The sequence below is a fragment of the Nerophis ophidion genome, linkage group LG08 (genome assembly GCF_033978795.1).
Source record: "Nerophis ophidion isolate RoL-2023_Sa linkage group LG08, RoL_Noph_v1.0, whole genome shotgun sequence".
In the NCBI taxonomy this organism is placed as follows: Eukaryota; Metazoa; Chordata; class Actinopteri; order Syngnathiformes; family Syngnathidae; genus Nerophis; species Nerophis ophidion.
Genome location: NC_084618.1, coordinates 52,589,094 through 52,598,225, shown reverse-complemented (window position 1 = coordinate 52,598,225; position 9,132 = coordinate 52,589,094).

Below are 9,132 nucleotides of genomic sequence, written 5' to 3'. Positions count from 1 at the left end.
CCACAATTTTGTTGATATTTGGAAGCGCAGAGCAGTCCCTCAACAATAGCGGTATACAAATGTTGCAACCATATATAAAGGAAAGGGTAAGAAGTCTGTCTGTGGCAATAGTAGAGAATATCCCTCCTATGTGCCGCCAGCAAGGTTCTTGCCAAAGTGATGCTGTCAAGACTCATAAAGAGCAAAACAGAACACCTGTTTCCCGAGTCTCAATGTGGCTTCAGGAAAATCGCAGCACTGTGGGCATGATTTTCACAACACGCCAGCTACAAGAGAAGTGTAGGGAGCAACATCAAGATCTATAGATGCCGTTTGTGGACCTTTCAAAGGCCTTTGATACGGTCAACAGAGACTTGCTCTGGGCGGTCCTTTTGGTTGCCCGCGGACGTTTGTAAACATCCTGCAAAGTTTCCACAAGGGGAAGATGGTTCAGGTAACAACAGGAGGACAGCAGTCTAGGCCTTTCAAGGTATCCGCAGGTGTCGGACAGGGTTGTGTCCTTGCACGTGTGCTATTCAACATCTTCCTCATGAGTTTCACTTGGCTACTGCACAAAGAAGTTGAGGGAAGCAGTGGTGTGCTGATGGATCACAGGTTGGATGGAAGTTTATTTAACATCAGAAGGCTGCAGGCGGCTACCAAGGTCAAAACCGTGAACATTGTGGAATTACAGTATGCTGATTATTGTGTCTTCGTGGCACATACATTAGAGGCTCGGCAGGCGATGCTAACAGCTGCTGTGAAGGCCTATAGTAGTCTGGGTCTCACTGTGAACAGTGTAAAGATGGAAGTACTCTGCCAGTGGAACTCCCCTCCTCCAACTCGACCACCATCACCTGTCGATGATAAGCCCCTAGCATTAGTCCCAGGCTTCAAATATCTTGGGCGTATCCTCTCCGAAAACTGCAGCATGGACAATGATGTTCAAAATCGAATATGTTCTACCTCAGCCTCCTTTGGTAGACTGTGTAAGATGGTGTATGTGAAGAAAGACCTCAGCATACGTACCAAGGTGGCAGTCTACCAAGCCATCTGTGCCTCCACACTATTATACGGCTGTGAAACTTGGGCCCTGTATCGCCGCCACATCCAACAGCTGAAGAACTTTCACATCAAGTGTCTCCAGCGGATCCTTGGGCTGACATGGCCTGATCGTGTGCCACACACGGAAGTCCTGAGTAAAACTGGTACCAAGAGCATGGAGGCCAATTATCTCCAGTACCAACTAAGATGGGCCGGCCACACAATCAGAATGCCAGTTGATAGACTTCCGCAACAACGGCTGTATGGTCAACTTCATCATGGCCAGAGATCCGCAAGAGGCAAAAAGCGGAGATATAAGGACCAACTGAAAATAACTCTCAAGAGGTGTGGAATACAGCACACACAGCTGGAAAGCTCTGCCTCAGTTCGCCCTCTCTGGAGGCAACTCTGTCATGCAGGCCAATCAACATTTTGTAGAGGAGAGAAGCGCAGCGAGGGAAGGGAAACGCCAGAGGAGGAAAAGAGGGGCCCTGCAGCAAAGACAACAACAAACACTATCTTCATATGCCCCCTTTGCAATAGACCATGTGGCTCTTGTATTGGACTTTTTAGTCACCTCAAAACTCACCAATAGAAGAAGTGGAAGTCATCATCGGATACAATGGACTACAATAAGCAAGTAAGATTATTGGGTAAAAAGTAGGTCAATAAATACTGCTGAATGACACCGTTTGCAATCTTTATACTGTATAACATTGCTGATTTTTTCTGTTACATTAATTTGTGCCATTGATGTTCAAATATTTGCTGTGTATCTGTAGTGGCTGTCTGAGAATAATTTGCATTTCTATATGAATTTATCCAACCCGTTGTTTGTTAATTGGTGTTTGTCTCCAGTGTAGTAGCTATTTTTGTCATGGAATGATCCTGTTTAGTGGGTCGGTTTTCTGATTTGGGTGTTGAATTGGTTTTAGATTTTTAGTGTCTTCATAAACTTCATACAGGAATGACAAAATCTGTTATCTTGTCCATCAGAGTCAGCGATAGGACGTCAGACTAACTAATCGGTGTAATCAAATAGGTTTCATTAATAACAGTATATGTTCACAACAAATAACAAGGTCCTTTACTGTCAGTATACTAGGACCTTTACTGTTCCTAATATACGTGAATGACATGCCATCAGCATGCCATTGTGAATTGTTCCTGTATGCGGATGACTCGGCCCTGCTGGTATCCGGCAAGGACAAGTCACAGGTGGAACAAATCGTCAGTGCTGAACTCCTCAATATTTGCACCTGGCTCGCTGACAACAAGCTATCCATACACTTAGGTAAAACTGAATCCATCCTATTTGGGTCCCATATCAAACTTAAGAAGGTCAGTGACTTCACTATAAAAGTGGGTGACATTGTTATCACCAGGAAGGATGAGATCACCTACCTAGGTTCCATTCTAGAGGCTAATCTTTCCTGTGATAAAATGGCAACCAAGGTGATCAAAAAGGTCAACCAAAGAACAAGATTCCTCTACAGAATCTCCTCTCTGGTCAACAAAAGCACCTTGAGGATTCTAGCGGGAATTCTCATTCAACCCTTCTTCGATTACGCTTGCACCTCCTGGTACCCCAGCACCTCCAAAACCCTCAAATCTAGACTCCAAACATCCCAGAATAAACTAATCTGGTTACTTTTAGACCTCCATCCCAGATCACACCTCAATCCAACCCACTTCTCCAAAGTGGGCTGGCTCAGGGTGGAGGACAGAGTAAAACAACTTGCACTGAGCCTAGTCTATAAAATCCGCTACACCTCCTTGATACCGAAGTACATGTCAAATTACTTCCTTAACGACCGCCATAACCACAACACCAGGGGGAGCTCCACAAACCACGTTAAACCCAGATTTCGATCTAACAAAGGTCTTAACTCATTCTCTTTCTATGCCACATCAATGTGGAATGCACTCCCAACAGGTATAAAAGTAAGTGCATCTCTATATTCCTTCAAAACCGCTCTAAAACAACACCTCCAGGCAACTTCAACACTTTACTAATACCCTCCTCCATTCACATCCCATCTCCCCGGATTATAAACAACTCAAATGTACTTCTAATGTATATACTTGTTCTTATGCTATGTGAACTCACTATGTTCTCTGCTGGCTGTACATATCCTACTAAATAAGACCTACACTGTTTCAATGTCCACATTTCTCTGTTGATGCAATTGTTGATGACTGAAGTTCTGATATCAATCAAAGCTCCTCATCCCACCCCCCGGATTGTAAAAAATGTAAATAATTCAATGTACATACTATGATGATTAACTTGTGTGATGACTGTATTATGTTGATAGTATATATTTGTACCATGAATTGATTAACGTGGACCCCGACTTAAACAAGTTGAAAAACTTATTCGGGTGTTACCATTTAGTGGTCAGTTGTACGGAATATGTACTGTACTGTGCAATCTACTAATAAAAGTATCAATCAATCAATCAATCAATCAAACCTTCTGTGGCTTACAGAACATAATTGCACTGAAAAACAAGGTAAAGCCAAACCATTTGTTTATCATTTATTAAATTAAACTGTTTACACATGTGCGCTATCGTGCGTATTTGAGAGTTCTTGGCCTACAAACATGATTGCATAACTATTTAGACCATATCTTGGGATTTCATCGTGGTTGTAATCATATTTGTGTTATTATTTTGGTGCTGTTACTTTTAAGTCATTGACGGGAACGGGCACACCATCACAACATTCTCGAGTCTTTCTGTGCAAATATTACTGGAAGTTACATGTGTCCTGTACGTGTGAGTAAACAACATGGCCATTGACCCTTCGCATACATTGCTTGAAATAAAAGAGTGGACGGGGTGTACTTCAGACATTTTTATCTGTGCTAATCACACTTAGCTGACAACAGTTGTAGGCCGTCATCATTGTGATAAATGCACTGTGCCGACCATTTCCGCCATGGTGTTATCTGATTCTTTCTGATACATCACTGCACATTTTCATTGAGTAATAAACTCCCGGACAGACCTATGCCCGGAACACGGAACGCTTATAATGGCACTTAGGGAAAAACACTCATCAGTGGGGCTGAGCTCAAAACCGCTGGTGATGACTGGGAGCAGAAAGATGGGTCATCAGTGGGTAGAAAATTTAAAATGTGGATGGTCTGTCTTAATGCTTAAAGTAAAGAAGGCGTTTTGTGTTGACTTCAAAGATTATTCTGATGTTAAAAGTGCCATATGTAGTAATGTGACCACCACTTCCCGAAGACAGCTGGCACTGCACTCAGCGACGGAAAGTTTATGTGAGTATGGCTTCCTGCGCTTCGTGCGCTTCGTGCACTTTACACATGGATAGGTTGGCTCTGCTAGAGAGCCGTGTCCGCCAGTTAGAGCAGTGTAATTTCGTAACTTCAGATGTTGCGGACACATCTGCTAGCGTTAGCTGTAGCGAGCTAACTAGCCCAGCTTGTAGCAGCCCTAAGCGGCCTACAAGCTACGGTGTACCGGTTGAGACGCATAACAGATTTAGCCCTTTAGCTAGTCCTACACCCCAGTCTACCGGGCACCACACTTTAGTCATAGGGGACTCCATCACCCGAAACATAAAGCTTAGCAAACCAGCCACAATTATGTGTATTCCCGGGGGCAGAGCACCTGACATTGAAGCTAATCTTAGGGAGCTTACTCGCAACAGGCCTAGTAAACACGTACGACAGGCTAACCGCACCACTAGATATGCTAGTTATGCGAATATAGTAATACACGTTGGCTCCAATGACGTTAGGATGAGACAATCAGAGATTACAAAGAGAAACATAGCCAGGGCTTGTAATCTCGCTAGAAAGATGTCCAGGCATCGAGTAATTGTCTCTGGCCCCCTGCCTGGGAGAGGCAATGATGAGAGATATAGCAGATTAGTCTCTCTTAACAAGTGGCTGGATAGCTTCTGTAGACAACAGGGATTTACGTTTATTGATAATTGGCCCTCTTTCTGGGGCAAACCTGGCTTGCTGAGGAGAGACGGCCTTCACCCTAACCAGGAAGGCGCTATCCTCTTGTCTCGGAACATAGATTTCGCATTGAGCCACATTTGACTAACTGCACTAGAGCAAGCCCGGTCACAGGCAATTAGGGAGCCTGCTAGCCTGGGTAGGGAGTCAGTTAAGTTAGAACTAGCCAGCGCCAGGCTGGATAATCCCTGTACACATAGCAATTTTCTTAGAATAATACACAACTCACATAATGGTTTTTCTGCTATGACTATGACTACGTCAGAGTTAGACATGCGTTCTACTGAGGTGGCAAATTATGATGCGTTCAGTTTATCGCAGCACCAAGTAGACAATCTGAAAATTCCCGTCATATCAATTCCTAGATATGGTCGTAATTATTTTAAGTACACTGCGCATGATAAACGCAACATTATTAATATTGCTACTACGGATAATTTTATCAACAACTCCTTAAAACAGCCCACTACCTATAATATGGGCTTTCTAAACATCAGATCTCTGTCTCCCAAAACGTTATTAGTTAATGAGGTCATTAGAGACAACAATCTTAACGTTATCGGTCTTAGCGAAACCTGGCTTAAACCAGACGACTGTTTTGCGATAAATGAGGCATCCCCTCCTAACCATACGAATGCGCATATTGCCCGTCCCCTTAAAAGGGGAGGGGGGGCCGCACTAATATACAACGAAAACTTTAACTTTAGTCCTAACTTAAATAATAAATATAAATCGTTTGAGGTGCTTTCTATGAAGTCTGCCACACCGCTGCCTCTGTGCCTGGCTGTTATCTACGGTCCCCTAGGGCCCTATTCGGACTTTATTAGTGAATTCTCAGAGTTTGTTGCTGATCTAGTGACGCACGCCGATAATATAATTATAATGTGGGACTTTAATATCCATGTGAATACCCCATTGGACCCACCGTGCGTGGCGCTCTAGACTATAATTGATAGCTGTGGTCTTACACAAATAATAAATGAACCGACGCATCGCAGCGGTAATACGATAGACCTAGTGCTTTTCAGAGGTATCACTGTTTCCAAAGTTATGATACTCCCGTATACTAAAGTAATGTCCGATCATTACCTTATAAAATTCGAAGTTCAGACTCATGTTCGGCAAGCTAATAATAATAATAACTGCTATAGCAGCCGCAACATTAATGCTGCCACAACGACGACTCTTGCTGGCCTACTGCCCTTGGTAATGGCACCATTCCCAAAGTATGTGGGCTCTATTGATAACCTCACTAACAACTTTAACAACGCCCAGCGCGAAACCATTGATAGTATATCACCGCTGAAGTTAAAAAAGGCTCCAAAAAGGCGTACGCCATGGTTTACTGAAGAAACTAGAGCTCAGAAATTATTACGTAGAAAGCTGGAACGCAAATGGCGCACTACTAAACTTGAGGTGCACCATCAAGCATGGAGCGATAGTTTAATAACTTATAAACGCATGCTTACCTTAGCTAAAACTAATTATTACTCAAATCTCATCCGCATTAATAAAAACGATCCAAAATTTTTGTTTAGTACAGTAGCATCGCTAACCCAACAGATGACTTTATGAAGTGCTTTAATAAGAAAATTGAACTTATTAGAAAGGAGATAAAAGACAATGCGTCGCAGCTACAACTGGGTTATAGTAACACAGATACGACTGTATATACGGCGGGTACTGCAAATATCCAAAATAGTTTCTCTCGTTTTGATGAAATAACATTAGAAGAATTGTTACAACGTGTAAATGGAATAAAACAAACAACATGTTTACTTGACCCACTTCCTGGGAAACTTATCAAGGAGCTTTTTGTATTATTAGGTCCATCAGTGCTAAATATTATAAACTTATCACTTACCTCGGGCACTGTTCCCCTAGCATTCAAAAAAGCGGTTATTCATCCTCTCCTTAGAAGACCTAACCTCGATCCTGACCTCATGGTAAACTACTGACCGGTGTCTCACCTTCCCTTTATTTCAAAAATCCTCGAAAAAATTGTTGCAGAGCAGCTAAATGAACACTTAGCGTCTAACAATCTATGTGAAACCTTTCAATCTGGTTTCAGTGCAAATCACTCTACTGAGACAGCCCTCGCAAAAATGACTAATGATCTATTGCTAACGCTGGATTCTGATGCGTCATCTATGTTGCTGCTCCTCGATCTTAGCGCTGCTTTCGATACCGTTAATCATAATATTTTATTAGAGCGTATCAAAACACGAATTGTTATGTCAGACTCAGCCCTGAGCCCTGTCTTGGTTTAACTCTTATCTTACCGACAGGGTGCAGTGCGTCTCCTATAACAGTATGACCTCAGACTATGTTAAGGTAACGTGTGGAGTTCCCCAGGGTTCGGTCCTTGGCCCTGCACTCTTCAGCATCTACATGCTGCCGTCGGGTGACGTCATACGCAAATACGGTATTAGCTTTCACTGCTATGCTGATGACACCCAACTCTACATGCCCCTAAAGCTGACCAACACGCCGGACTGTAGTCAGTTGGAAGCGCGTCTTATTGAAATTAAACAATGGATGTCCGCTAATTTTTTGCAACTTAACGCCAAAAAAACGGAAATGCTGATTATCGATCCTGCTAGACACCGACCTCTATTTAATAATGCAACTTTAACATTTGACAACCAAATAATAAAACAAGGTGACTCGGTAAAAAATCTGGGTATTATCTTCGACCTAACTCTCTCCTTTGAGTCACACATTAAAAGCGTTACTAAAACGGCCTTCTTTCATCTCCGTAATATCGCTAAAATTCACTCCATTTTGTCCACTAAAGACGCCAAGATCATTATCCATGCGTTTGTTACGTCTCGTCTCGATTACTGTAACGTATTATTTTCGGGTCTCCCCATGTCTAGCATTAAAAGATTACAGTTGGTACAAAATGCGGCTGCTAGACTTTTGACAAGAACAAGAAAGTTTGATCATATTACGCCTGTACTGGCTCACCTGCACTGGCTTCCTGTGCACTTAAGATGTGACTTTAAGGTTTTACTACTTACATATAAAATACTACACGGTCTAGCTCCATCCTATCTTGCCAATTGTATTGTACCATATGTCCCGGCAAGAAATCTGCGTTCAAAAGACTCCGGCTTATTAGTGATTCCTAAAGCCCAAAAAAAGTCTGCGGGCTATAGAGCGTTTTCCGTTCGGGCTCCAGTACTCTGGAATGCCCTCCCGGTAACAGTTTGAGATGCTACCTCAGTAGAAGCATTTAAGTCTCACCTTAAAACTCATCTGTATACTCTGGCCTTTAAATATACCTCCTTTTTAGACCAGTTGATCTGCCGCTTCTTTTCTTTTTTCTCCTATGTCCCCCCCTCCCTTGTGGAAGGGGTCCGGTTCGATGACCATGGATGAAATACTGGCTGTCCAGAGTCGAGACCCAGGATGGACCGCTCGTCGGGACCCAGGATGGACGCTCGCCTGTGTATCGGTTGGGGACATCTCTACGCTGCTGATCCGCCTCCGCTTGGGATGGTTTCCTGTGGACGGGACTCTCGCTGCTGTCTTGGAGCCACTATGGATTGAACTTTCACAGAATCATGTTAGACCCGCTTGACATCCATTGCTTTCGGTCCCATAGAGAGAGGGGGGGGGGGGGGGGGGGGGGGTTGCCCACATCTGAGGTCTTCTCGAAGGTTTCTCATAGTCAGCATTGTCACTGGCGTCCCACTGGATGTGAATTCTCCCTGCCCACTGGGTGTGAGTTTTCATTGCCCTTTTGTGGGTTCTTCCGAGGATGTCGTAGTCGTAATGGTTTGTACAGCCCTTTGAGACATTTGTGATTTGGGGCTATATAAATAAACATTGATTGATTGATTGATTGATAATGTGGCCAGAAATGGTACTGCAATCACAGTCAAAATTCTGTAGTCCCCTCCCATTCTCCATGACCTAGGTTGCCAGTTACGCAGCCGAATCCAATTCCTACTCTAAGGATTTTCAAATAGCAATCGAAGAGTCCTACGCTGTAGATTTCTTTTGTTTATGCTTCTTGCAAGATGGTTTACTAAGTAATTATGCCACATTCTACTGATGTCGATTAGCCTAATGTATTTGTAAAGTTACGAAGCAATATTTTC